This window comes from Harpia harpyja, chromosome 6, assembly GCF_026419915.1.
Source record: "Harpia harpyja isolate bHarHar1 chromosome 6, bHarHar1 primary haplotype, whole genome shotgun sequence".
Taxonomy (NCBI): domain Eukaryota; kingdom Metazoa; phylum Chordata; class Aves; order Accipitriformes; family Accipitridae; genus Harpia; species Harpia harpyja.
The window spans coordinates 2,224,550-2,237,714 of NC_068945.1; the positions used below are offsets into that span (position 1 = coordinate 2,224,550).

The 13,165-nt window shown below is 41.5% G+C and overlaps 1 protein-coding gene across 1 annotated transcript in view; it reads left to right on the forward strand.

The window, feature by feature from the left end:
• The first annotated feature begins 223 nt into the window (after positions 1-223).
• The window catches only part of ARHGAP8 (Rho GTPase activating protein 8), an 86,114-nt gene continuing 73,172 nt past the window's right edge, over positions 224-13,165 (forward strand). The window contains exon 1 of the mRNA XM_052789867.1: positions 224-329. The gene's annotated coding sequence lies outside the window, so the exon portion shown is untranslated. The remainder of the gene's footprint in view (positions 330-13,165) is intronic.

A 13,165-nucleotide genomic window follows, 5' to 3' on the forward strand; every position in this document is an offset into this window, starting at 1 on the left:
CGGCCGGGAGAAGCACCTGTGGTGCCCGTGAGCCTCTGCCGCCGCCAGGTACGTGAGGCCGGCCCGGCTGCCCGCTTCGGGGAGAACGGAGGGGCCCGCGCTCCTTCTCCTCAGGGGCCCGCGCTCCTTCTCCTCAGGGGCCCGCGCTCCTTCTCCTCAGGGGCCCGCGCTCCTTCTCCTCAGGGGCCCGCGCTCCTTCTCCTCAGGGGCCCGCGCTCCTTCTCCTCAGGGGCCCGCGCTCCTTCTCCTCAGGGGCCCGCGCTCCTTCTCCTCAGGGACCCGGGGCGGCCTCCCCCGGGGCGGCAGCGGTGTTCTGCCGGTGAGGGAAGGTAAAAGCGGATGGGGCTTCCCGCGGCGGGGTCGGGTGGGGGGGGGAGAGGTGGGTGAGAAACTCGCTGCCGGGGTGGGGGGGTTCGGGGTCGGCGGGGCAGAGCGGCCCGGCCCGGGGCTCTTCCAGCGAGCGCTTTGGAGGCGCGTATAGGTACGTGCAGGTGGAAGTCGAACCAAGCGCTCTTCGTGCTTCCCGTGGTAACGACCTGTTTGTGCGGCCCTTTGGATGAAAGGTGCCCTGTCTAAAGGCAAAGCAAACGGTGGTTGGTTTGGGGTCCCCCCCCCCACTCCCCATTTTGCTCCATCGGGTAGCGGCTGCACCCCGCGGAGGGTGCCCGGGCAGGCTTTCGTTTTTACCGTTTCCCACAATAATATTGTTCAAAGATCGTAACGAGAGACAGGTTTATGCTGTAACAGGTATTATGCGAGGCTGTTGTTTTACACCGGTGTTACACCTCAGTCTGAGAACTGTGGTTATATGCACAAGGATATGACTCAGCTGAATAGGATTCTGTACATTAAGAACGTGTGAAATAGTTTGATGGGTTTGGTGGGTGGTAGGTGGGTTTGCACTCTTGTGGCCATCCCTACTGACTTTGTGGGAGAACTTCACAGGACAAAAAGTTTCTGGTATGAGTCCTGTTGCAGAACTAGAGCTCGTATCAATACGAAACCTCACAAGAAACAGAGAAAATGGGGTGAAGATTATAGTATCATTATGTGGTAGTCTAGATACGGTGCAAGTTGTGCATGTTGAGATTCAACGCTATAACTATAAGCCATAAAATATCTCTTAAAGAATATCTCTAGCTATATATTGATACGCTGTGGTTTTAGGGTTTTCTTTCCTCCTCTTTGTTACCAGTCCTTTGAAAATTAATTCCTCTTCACCCCCGTTATAATAGATATATGTAGTTAGTTCACTTTTCAGCACTCTTTCTATGTGTTGCATCGTATATTTGGCATGTAGTTAAAATCTGTATCAGTGTGCATGTGCAGGAGGGGCTGACTTCACGCGGTACACAAAACATTCATTCTGACCTTTCCAGATGTCTGAGCGATGACCTTGTTTTGTAGTAAGTTTTCCAGGCAGAAGGTGACACAGGGTTTAGTTAAGGCCGCTTTAACTCCTGGGGGGGCTGTGGTAGGCTGGGAGGACAGACTGGTTCCTCTTGTTCGCTGCCATTAGCATTCCTGCAATTCTTCCCATCCAGCCCCCCTGCCAAACACACCCTAGTTGAAGTCCACCAAAAGGCTGAAACCCTTTAGGGCAGACAAAAGAGGTTAAGCCTTTCTTCCCACCCTTGCAGGGCAAGTAAGCAGCTTGCCTGAAATCTACGGGAAAGGCCTATTCCTGGTTAGATGCCTTTTCCCTTCCCACAAGGGTAACTGGAGCGCACAGCCAGGAGTTTCCTGTCCTTGATGCTGTACGTTTTATTAATGACCTTGCTGGGGTTTTGGCATTTTTTTTTTTTTTTTTCTTTTTAACAACAGATAAGCTGTTGGCCTGTTACTCGGTCTCTGAGCTGGATGATCGCTCAGCTTCTTGTCATCTGGTCTTTTACTTCTGCAAGTCCAACCTAGGTGGCTGGATGCAGGAGTAAAGCTCCTCATGGAACAGTAGTCAGGGCCACTGAAGGTAGGATCCTTGCTTTCAACACCAAAGCCCCCTCCAAGGAGGAGTGACCTCTGCTTCTGGGAGGTGTTTTGGCATCTAAGTGTGATTTTTGTCACTGATGTGTTATAGACCTTTGGTATGCTGCCTAAAAGAGTGTGCCGTTTTAGCAAATCTAGCAGTTTGCTGAGAGGTCTCTGAGTAGATCTAAGTCAGGCAGTGATGTTTCTGTAACCAAAGAAATTACTTTTTAAAGTTGCTTTTACACAAGTAGCTTATTCCAGTGTCTTCAGAGAAAAATATGCACTAATGCTAGGTGGAACTAGCTTTAAGTTAAATGAAACTGAGTTCCCTGTGTGGTTTTCTTCATTGTTAGAGCAGGAATTCAAAAAGTAAATAAACATGAGGAGATGTAAACTGTATTTTTAAAGTTCTTCTGGATTGAATCAATGTTTAATAATAGTACTGCTGGGGAAATGTGTAAACAGTATTTTTTGTACTCCCCTATGAACTCCTAAGCTTTTTTTTTAAGAATACGGATAGACCCATGAAGTCATTGTGTGACTCTGCTGAGTGAGCATTCTACATGCTTATGTGGGTATTGGTTTTTATCGGTTTTAAATTTAACAGGTTTTTTTCAGATAACTTGTTCAGAGTCGAAACAGTCCTTGGTGTAAAGGGTTTGTGCATAGTATAGCTGTGTTCGTGCTGTGCTGACTGGATTGGTTTAATTTTGAAATTGAGATACAACAGAACAGTCATTGTTTAATAGGCATTGTGTTATTGAAACTGTAACTCCCATTTTATTTAAAATTGATTTTTTTTAATTAAAATTACAAATGTTTCTTTTTTTTTTAATGAGACTTAACAGAACATTATAATTCTAGGGTAAGGTTTGTTACCCTGCAGATGGTATAAACCACAGTCCAAGATCTCGCTGTGGCTAGGGATATAGGATGCAGCTCTGAGAGGTGGAAATTAGGGAATCCAGGCAGGCTACTGCTCAGGAATGGGTCGAGCGACCAAGGCCGCCTGGGGGTGACTCCCTAACATTAGTTTGAATAGCTTTTGCTGCTCACCGTGTCCACAGCTGGGGTTTCAGATTTCTTGCCAGCCTCCACACCAACATAACCCACTGCCAGGCAAATGATACAGACTGCCTGTGGGAACCACGTGCAACCTGCTTGTGAGTTACACCAGACTGGAGTCACACAGGCTGACCCCCCTTCACTTTTGAAGAAAAAAGAAATTACATTTGTATCTGGCAGCTTTCCTGCATATCCCCCACTTCATTGGCCCAGCTGAACTGCAGAAAAGAAGCACCTATTTCATGTCCAGGAATTAAGAGGTCTGGTTAGGGTTTATATTAAACATAAAAAAAACCCCACATAATTTTTTGTGAAAAACAGGCTATGTGGACAGTATAAAAATTTTAACAACAAAATAAAATAACTACAGAAAAAATAATTTGGAAAATATAAAATCATACTGGTTTTAACTGATATTTTTTCCCCCAAAAAACCTTTAGAATATGTGGGTAAAAGTACTGATGAAGGGAGAGTTTGAGTCAGTAGTATCTAAGACTGAAAAGGAATGAAAGTACAGAGTAATTATAAAAGTGTTGCCTAAAGACCTTTGTTTTAGCAACGCTGCTGGATATTACTATAATAAGGCACAAGTTCTGTTGTACATATACACTGTTCAAGCCTGACGGCTTAAAACCTGACAACTCAGTTGGTGCCTTTTCAAGGAGACAATTATCAAAAAAGCTTTCTTTGCATCAGATGAGAGACTGGCAGTTAGTATTACCAGTATACTAAAGAGTGGTTTAGTTGAACCATCAAATTTTCCCTGACCCTAACTAAAATAAGCCTTTTAGTTCTCTTTTAAAAATGCCTTATATTTTATAACAAAATATAATCATTGACTTATAATATCTGGTTTAAGAAACAATAACATTTGAGGGATGAAAAAGTAAAGAAGAAATGATTATTTCTTCTCTGCTTCTACTGGAAGTCTTACTTGGTTCATACTTACTGAATCTTTCATTCTTTATTACTGAATTCACTTTATATGATATTGATGCAATCTATATTCTTTGAGAGTTTTTCTCCTGCTCACTGTCTTTTGGAGGCATAATCTTTGATCTATGATGACAATAATTTTTACAGCATATGCAGACAGTGACTGCAGATGGGGAATAAGTAGCGTGAGCTGACGAACGTCTAAGAATTAACAGTCCTCTAGTCATGCAAACATGGGATGTGATGGGTCAAACCATGCATTTGTAAGCAATTTTGAATCCTGTGAGTGCTGCCATTTACTACACCTGAGGCTTCAAGTACCTCTGAGAATCAAGGACTATGTGTCCAATGCCAGGTGCTCAGCACTGAATTCCAGCTGTTATTTGGGTGGCTATACTCAGTATTCTTTTATTCTCAAGCCAATTCTTTGTCAGGCTAGTCTCCATATTCTTAGCTCTTTGAAGAGCAAAGCATCTCTCTCTCTCTGTGTAAAAATGGTTTTGGGGAAAACCAAATATATATAGATATTCTTTTAAGCTATTTTTTTCATGCTTTTAAACTATTCCAAAAGTAAGGATTATATTTCTGTTTTCATCATTCAGGCAGCATGGCAGGTCTGTCAGTCAAGGGCAGCAAGCTAGGATCAGTTCCCTGAGGTGACTGCTCTCTTCATATAACTTACATGTCTCTTGGCAAACTCATAGGTAGTCTTCAAATCATCCAAGAGAAAAGTTTTGTTTAATGACTTAGAAAGCATCTCATTGGAAATTGTTGGCAGAAGCAAACATGGATTCCAGATCCATGTTAGCTCTGAGACCATGCCTTCTCCTCTTCCCTGTGTGAGAGCTTTGCTGCTATGACTATATCTACTATGTTACTTAACAAGAGGGAAAGACAATCATCTTTTCAGTAGAAATGAATGGTTCTTCTTCAGATCATGCTCTCCTGTGCAGAAGCTGAAGTAGGAATTGCATGGAAAGAGAAAATACTATTCTGAGCCTGTAATTAAAACTATGTCTTTGCGCACATGCACAGGGACATAAAAACCATTGTTGAGTGTATTAGGTTTGTGTGGCAAGGTTTTGGTAGTGGGAGGGTTACAGGGGTGGCTTCTGTGAGAAGCTGCTAGATGCTTCCCCCATGTCTGATAGAGCCAATGCCAGCCAGCTCCAAGACGGACCTGCTGCCGGCCAAGGCCGAGCCCATCAGTGACGGTGGTAGTGCCTCTGGGATAACAGATTTAAGAAGGGCGAAAAAAAGTTACTGCAGCACAGAAACTGCAGCTGGAGAGAGAAGTGAGAATGTGTGAGAGAAACAACACTGCAGACCCCCAGGTCAGTGAAGAAGGAGGGGGAGGAGATGCTCCAGGCGCTGGAGCAGAGATTCCCCTGCAGCCCGTGGTGATGAAGACCATGGTGAGGCAGGCTGTCCCCCTGCAGCCCGGGGAGGACCCCACACTGGAGCAGATGGATGCCCAAGGAGGCTGTGACCCTGTGGGAAGCCCACGCTGGAGCAAGTTCCTGGCAGGACCTGTGGCCCTGTGGAGAGAGAAGCCCACACTGGAGCAGGTTTTCTGGGAGGACTTGTGACCCTGCAGGGGACCTACGCTGGAGCAGTCTCTGCCTGAAGGACTGCAGCCCGTGGAAAGGACCCACACTGGAGCAGTTTGTGAAGAACTGCAGCCTGTGGGAAGGACTCGTGTTGGAGAAGTTCATGGAGGACTGTCACCGGTGGGAGGGACTCCACGCTGGAGCAGGGGAAGAGTGTGAGGAGTCCTGCCCCTGAGCGGCAGAGACAATGTGATGAACTGACTGTAACCCCCATTCCCCGTCCCTGCGCACCACTTGGGGAGGAGGTAGAGAATTTGGGAGTGAAGCTGTGCCCGGGAAGGAGGGGAGGGTGGGGGGAAGGTGTTTTTAAGATTTAGTTTTATTTCTCATTACCCTAGCCTGGTTTGATTGGCAATAAATTAAATTAATTTTCCCCAAGTCAAGTCTGTTTTGCCTGTGACGGTAATTGCTGAGTGATCTTTCCCTGTCCTTATCTCGACCCACGAGCCTTTTGTTGTATTTTCTCTCCCCTGTCCAGTTGAGGAGGGGGAGTGATAGAGCGGCTGCGTGGTGCCTAGTTGCTGACTGGGGTTAAACCACAACATTGAGGCAAACTCACCTCTGGTGTTCCTGAAGGTTTTCCTGCTAGGCTTAGGAAGCGCATTGATATTCTTGTAACAACTCTGTGGCTTTGGATCCATAAATAAATTTCTAATTTTAAAAAACATGGTAATTCTATTGTAGGATATAATATTGACACTAGTGTAGGTCATCATCAAGGCTGAATCTCAAGATTAGCTGTACGGACTTTTGCGTCTTGATGTGATGGAATAACTGATAGCAATTGTAGGCTGCTATTTCTGAGGCCAAGCAATGTAAGAGGATGTAACAGCTGATGTGCTGATAGGAAAAAAAATGGTGAGACAGAACAATCTTGGGTTTCATTTCAAGTTACATTAGTGGGCACAGATTTTCTGTTTATTATCCCCAGTTGGGACTCATTCAACTTCTCTCTTATCTCTTCTCTCTTATCTTGTTCAAATCCCATTTCTTTCACTTAGCCTTCTCAGTAACCCTTCCTGAACTCCTATCTTACTCACATGCTTCTTTTGAGGTTGGAAAATTTCAGCCCACAAATAAAGTTGTGAAGAACTGAAAATAGGGTCTCAGACTTGGAAGTTTCAGGTGATACCAATTAGGCTATGATAGCAATCCTGTCCATAGTAAAGAAAATCCCCAGCAGTGTAACTTCATTGCCCTTCAGCAATGTCTGCCTTAAGGGCTTTTTCTTTGATTTGTTCATTCTGAAGATATCTTTTATACTTTTTTACATTAATATATTCTGGAAATATTTTTTAACTGTAAATTCTTAGCAAGGACTGTAGCTGACATTGTGTGCTGTGCAGTGCTTGTATTTCACTAGGTTTTTCTAACTTTGAAATTAAGCCTTCTGAAGACTTTGGGCTTCCTTTTCTATATGGCTCACACAACCATTAGGTAATACACTGTCTTTGGCATGATGCTGCAGGATCGTGGTGATAAAGCTGAACATCAAAGCTTCAGGAAGAACATTCACCAGAAATTAGTTGTTCTGTGACATACAGTGACGTTCTCTGACATAGTAGTGACATGGTAGTGACAGCATACTGCAATGAAGATAACACATAACAAGTTACAACGTATACCAAGTTTCTGCAGATGGAGACATCTAAACCGAAACAATTTAAACTAAACCTTAAACTCCTTACAGAACTCTTGGGTATTTGCATGCCCTCATAGTAGCCCTCAGTGGGGATTTTGCTGGCCATCCCAGGCTCACACTGATGAGCATGGAGAACTTGGGCTAGGTGTGAAAAGAGATGCACAGGAAAAAGTTACAAGGTTGTTTACAAGGAAATAGGTTTGTTGTGGTTTTTTTTTTTCTCCCTCATCTCCAGTGAAGAACCTCTGTAAATATCCACATCTTCTTCATATTCTCCTGATATCCTATAACCTACACTATTCCTGTTTTGTCTGATGTTGCTCTGTCAAACCCCTGTTGCTTTATGCATGCACACATGCATGTCTACTAAAAATTTTCCACTGAGATGCCTACCAGCTAAAAAGCTGTAGAGCCACCTCTGTGTGAACATTAAAGAAAATGTATTCCATTTCATTTGTTAGACCACCGAATATAAGGTCTATAAACGCACAATAATGCGTACACTGAGAAACCAGTGTATTGGATGCTACATCCTGAAATACTTCCTGGTATGTTTTATCACGTAACTAAGAAAAACTAGAGAAAATTCAGAACATAAAGCTAGTGAGTCCATTCTTATTTTTAAGAAGGCATTGAATTATTATGGAGGAATGCATAACCTGCCATACAAGAAATTGGAAAGACTAAGGTGTTTCTGTTCAGACTTTCCACATCCATCTTTCTCTTACCATTCAGTATTTTCATCTACCATGTGAGGCAGAAAACAACTGCAAAAAGATTTTTTTTTTTTTTTTGCTAGATACATAATCTTTCATGTGTTTACACATACCAAATATGTAAATGAATTGAAACAATGAAAAAAGCCAAGAGTTCTTTGGGCTTTTTTTCTCTGAATCTCACTCTCCTTTCTCTTCTGGTTACTAGTGTTACTAGTGGAAGTCTGTAGTGTCATGGGACCTTCCACTTCTGGAAGCTGTCCCAAGCTTGAGAAGCCACTTACTTGAAGCTTGAGTTTGAGGCTGAAATTCAGAAGTTTGGCATGTTCATTACAAAGCTGGCTTTGAACAAAGCCTGTGCACTAAGGGCTGATCTCTGTAGCTTCAGAGAATACTGACGCTTGTAGGAGCTCATTTATATCTGGCTTCAATACGTGGTAGCACGGAAACCATCGTAGCTTTAGCTTTAAATCTCAGTTTGATATAACTGCGCTCTTTTGCGTGGCTGTAGCGCTTATTGTCACCTATTGGATGAAATAGGAATGAAAAGTCACTTTCCTGAAAAATAGTCTGTTGGTTTAGGTCTACGGGGTTTGCACTCTGTTTTAGAAGTTGTGAACTGGCAGCTTCAACCTACTCGTTAAATATTAGCTGAGATTGTGTTCATGGTGGGATGCTAGGGAGTCCCCTGCTGAAGCTTGGTGCTGTGGCGGTGACTTGCCGCAGAAGGTGGATAGTTCTTGAGTTCCTCAGAAGAGAATTTTTAGTATAAGCAATGATCCTGTGCTTGGGAGGAAAATACCAGATGACACAGGAGTGAGATCCTATCCCAACTCAATCGAGGTCAGTGTGAGTTGCAAGTTCAATGTGAGTTACGCTGGTGATTTCCTTGGGCACAGACTCTCACTCTGTGTATGCATGAATGCCATTAAACCTGTGGGCGACTTTTCATGTTAAACTCTGACACCAGAAATAACCAGTGCCTGAAGGCTTAGTATCATCTTTCCTGCCCCGGTATGTCCACTGGGTCTTGTTTATTTGGCAATGTTTTTTTCATCTTGCCTAATGGTAGGAAAATTCTTTTGTGACAGTGTTCAGGTAGCAGAGTATGCTGTGGTTATGTTTGCAGCTTTGTTTGTCTCTGCAGCTGGACTTATACATACTGTTTTGCTTGACAGAAAGATTAAGCAGACTTGACAAACTCACGCTTGTAACCTTATCTTTGCAGTCAGAAGCCTACAAGTCAGGATGAAAGATATGTTATTAAGACTTGCAAAGGAAAACACTGCAGGAAAAATGAGAAGAAGAAAGGAAATTTTTGTGCTTGATTCAACAGCTGTCTTTGCAAGTAGAGCTTGTAGTACTGCATATTGGTGTTATACAAATGCAAGTGATATTATAGGTCTCTTTCATGAGTCTTAAGTTTAGTTCTGGGTGTGGTGGCTTCATTGATTGTTTACTGTAACCTGGTGACATCCCATGTATAAATATATAATGATTTGCTGCAGTTAAAATGGAAAGAATGACACTGGTATGAAACTGAAAGCTAGTAATTTTTAAGTAATTGTAATTGGCTTCACATATTGCATTTCTTATTTCCTCTGACAACCTGGTAACTTTTCTCATCCCTTATTTTTTTTATCACTTAAAAAATGTTTATCTCCCTTCTGCAAAAGACCCATGCAAAGAAACTGATTGTTTACTGAAAAGTCCATGAAGATATCCAAGTATAGAATGGTACTAACTAGGACCCATTAAAAGTACCAACTAAAAGAAAGAAATTGTAAACTGGGGAAAAATCTTGTCCTTAATTTCCTGTAGTTATCTTTGCTTTTAATTGTACCAATAGTAGGTAAAAGTTTTGGGATAGAAATGTCATTTTAATTATAAGATGCCTTTGAACAGTTAAAATAGCTTCTTGTTCCAGCCCTAAACCTAGTAGGGCCCAATTATTATAAATGGGATTATTATAAATTCACTTTTCAGTTTCTTTTTTATTTCCTCTCTCTTCTTTCTTTCCCAGCAGACAGGAAGTATGAATGAATTGGCTCTAGAGCCAAATGATCCTTATCTGCCCTTGGGATAATTTACTGAGGATTTTAAAGTCAGGTGGTGAGAAAAATTTGCACAGATGTGTAAGAAGCCTCATGAAAGCCTACAGAAGCCTGACTAAATCTATGAAAAAAGGAGAGGAATCATTAGAAGTCATATACCAAAGACTGGATGAAAAAGCAATAATACTTTACTCCCGAATGACACTTTTCAACTGAAGCTCATAAAGAGCTCTGATATGATACCGTTGCTGACGCTGAATAGTATGCTTCTCCTCGAGGAGTCCTATTTTTTCACTGAATATCTACCAGGTGGGCGCAGGATGGGGTACAAGTTGAAGGTTTTGGGTCTAGCAGCTGTAGTTGGGGGAGTGGAACCAAATTTCATTGTAATCATGGTATCTGTAAAAGTACTTTGAAGCAAAATATATCTCAACATGAGCTAAGAGTGGCAAGTTCTGATTAGGTGAATAGTGGCAGTACTGCTTCCTGATTAATCAAGCAGCTAATGCTTCTTCGAGGCATTGATTCATGAAAACCTTGAACACATAGTTCATTTTAGCTGGACTTCTGTTGAGCGTATATGTGAGCTGGTGCTTTATGGCTGTCTGGAATGCTTTCCTCAGTCTGAGCCTAGTAGGGCTGTATATTCATTTTATACTGAGGCATGGCAAGTGACTTACAGGTGTGTGTTCTTAATATATAAATAAAAGTGAAGAAAAGGATAAAAATCCATGTTTGGAAGGCGGCAGAATATGCTGTCAAGTGCTTTGTTGCATTGATGGGATTCTCAAAGTTTATGCCTCAGTGTGATCTTGAAAACTAATCTGGTAAGCAGTGTGCAAGGTTGGTTTTTTGTTTTGGTTTTTTTGTTGTTTAGGTTTTTTGTGTGTGGGTGCTGTATAATTTTAATTGACCCTCTGAGAGAATGGAAGTTGTCTTCATCCTGGCCTGAATTCTTTCCAGGGTTTGGCACTAAGCTGTTTCTAAAAAAAAAAGCAAGCTGGCTTAGTAATACTCATTCCAGCTGTTTCATATGGCATTTATTGATTATGGCCAACAGCTATGACAAAGGCAGCGCATATAGTAATCAGTCTAAAGAAATAATATTTTTCTTGCCAACCACATTGGTAAACCAAGTGTGTTACGTAGCATTTCTGGTGAGGTAGGCTGTGTATCCACATCCTTGGAAAGGGTATAAATGTTGTTCAAGAAAAACTAGGGATTTATTTAAAAGGTTAAATTTTGAATTATGGCAGTTAGAGGAGAAAAGCCTCAGCTGACAGCCTTATTCACTTCTGATCATTGCATTAATGAGTAATCTGTATGTTGTTCTCCTCTGCTATATGGCCTTGCTGTTTTCCACAGCTGACTTATGGTATCCTCGTGCCCCTGCTTTTTTCTCAAACTCTGCACTCTTATGTTTATATATTGCTTATTAAATATTTATTAAACATATCAAAGGGAATATTGTTGGAAGGTGCACAATATGATAAGTTGCTGGGTGCACAAGCTTCTTTTTCAGGTCACCTGAAGGGCTTGAGTGCCTGAAAACCTACCAGTTGTTTTTTACCCTACTGCATTCTTTGATCTAATAAAAACCATTATGTTTCCCTCTATCCCTTGCTTAAATTCAGACCTTCGCTCGCTTCTGTTGTGGTAGTACTTTAGCCTGTAACAACACTATAGACTGTAGCAACACTAAAGACTACTTCAACATGTAAGTAGTATAAAATTTCGATATGTTTTCCATTTTTGTGATGTGCTGACAGAGAAGAATAATGAATAAACAATGTGGTCTCGTTAGATGTTAGCACAGGTTTAAGTAAGTGTGTATACAACGGATGCACTCGTATCTTTAGATTTGTGTAGCGATTAGCATATGTGTGAAAGTTCAAAAAGATCCGGATACCAGTGTTGTTAAGTACCTCTGAAGAGACTTCTGGTTGTGTTTCATGGAGATTAATGGCCTAATATGTGTTATTCCTGCAATAGGTTACCAGTGTTAGATTTCTTACGTGGGAAATAGGATTTATTATTTTCCAGATGTTAGAAATTTTGATTCTTTCCTAAGATGATAATTTGTGCCTGTTTGGGGGTGCAGTTAAAGAGAGAAAAGTAATAAACCAGGTGAAATGACAGCAAGTAGTTTTACATGACAGTAGGGAATTGGCAAGACTTCTTTTGAAGTTGACTTCTGTTAAAGTATAGAAAAGGTCTGATAGCAGAATTCAGTTAATAACGATAAGTCATCATTTCAGCTACCACACTACAGCTATCGCTTAATTTCTTTTTCTACAATCTTTTTACCTGAGAACTGCTCTGTAACATGCATGAATATAAACAAATACCTTTGGTTAAGGTGATGAAGTCTTCAGGGTAGAAGCCTTTATGATGGGGCAATGGTTCCACAATCATTATTACCAAATATTACATGCAAGCAGATCAGCCAGCAATAAAAATTTGATCCAGATCATGCAGTGATGCACAATCCCATTTCTGTCAACTTAGTCAAAGTACATCGAGGCAGCAAAAAAGCATAAATCCTTGTTTATGTCAGCTTCAGGAAGACAGGAGATACTTGATGCCACATAAATCTTTCTGATAAAAAAGCTAACCTGCCAAAATTGTTTGAACAAATTTGAATTTGTAGAGTTCGTTTATGCTGTGTCATTTCTTTCTTTCATGTGACCTCAGTTTTTCTGATCCAGTACAGGGAACTTGAAAGTCAAACAATATATCATTGAACCATGACGCAAGACACTTCTCATGCAGGTTTTAGCTAGTCTTTTTGGAGCTAGTCTTCTGTATGCTGCACCAGGTAAGAGAATTACACCTCTAAAAGACATGGGCATAGAGAACATGGGACAGGAAGCCTTTTAGCCGTATTTCAAACTTCTAAGTCTAACTTGAGGGTTGGGTTGTGTTTTTTTCCAGCCTTTACAATTTAGTAGGGAAAGATCTGACTTTTCCTCCCTTTTCCTCTTCTATTTCTTTTTCTTCCTCTAGTTCCCATTACTCCATAGTCTTGGCTAACATTTATTATTTTATTCTGCAGTTTTGCACATAAAAGAATTCTTTGTGCTCTTCCACAAACATTTCCTATCACAAAATTTTGCTCACAAAAGTAAGCAAAATAAAGTGTGTATGAGTTGCTAGTGAGTTTTAGTGTCGGTG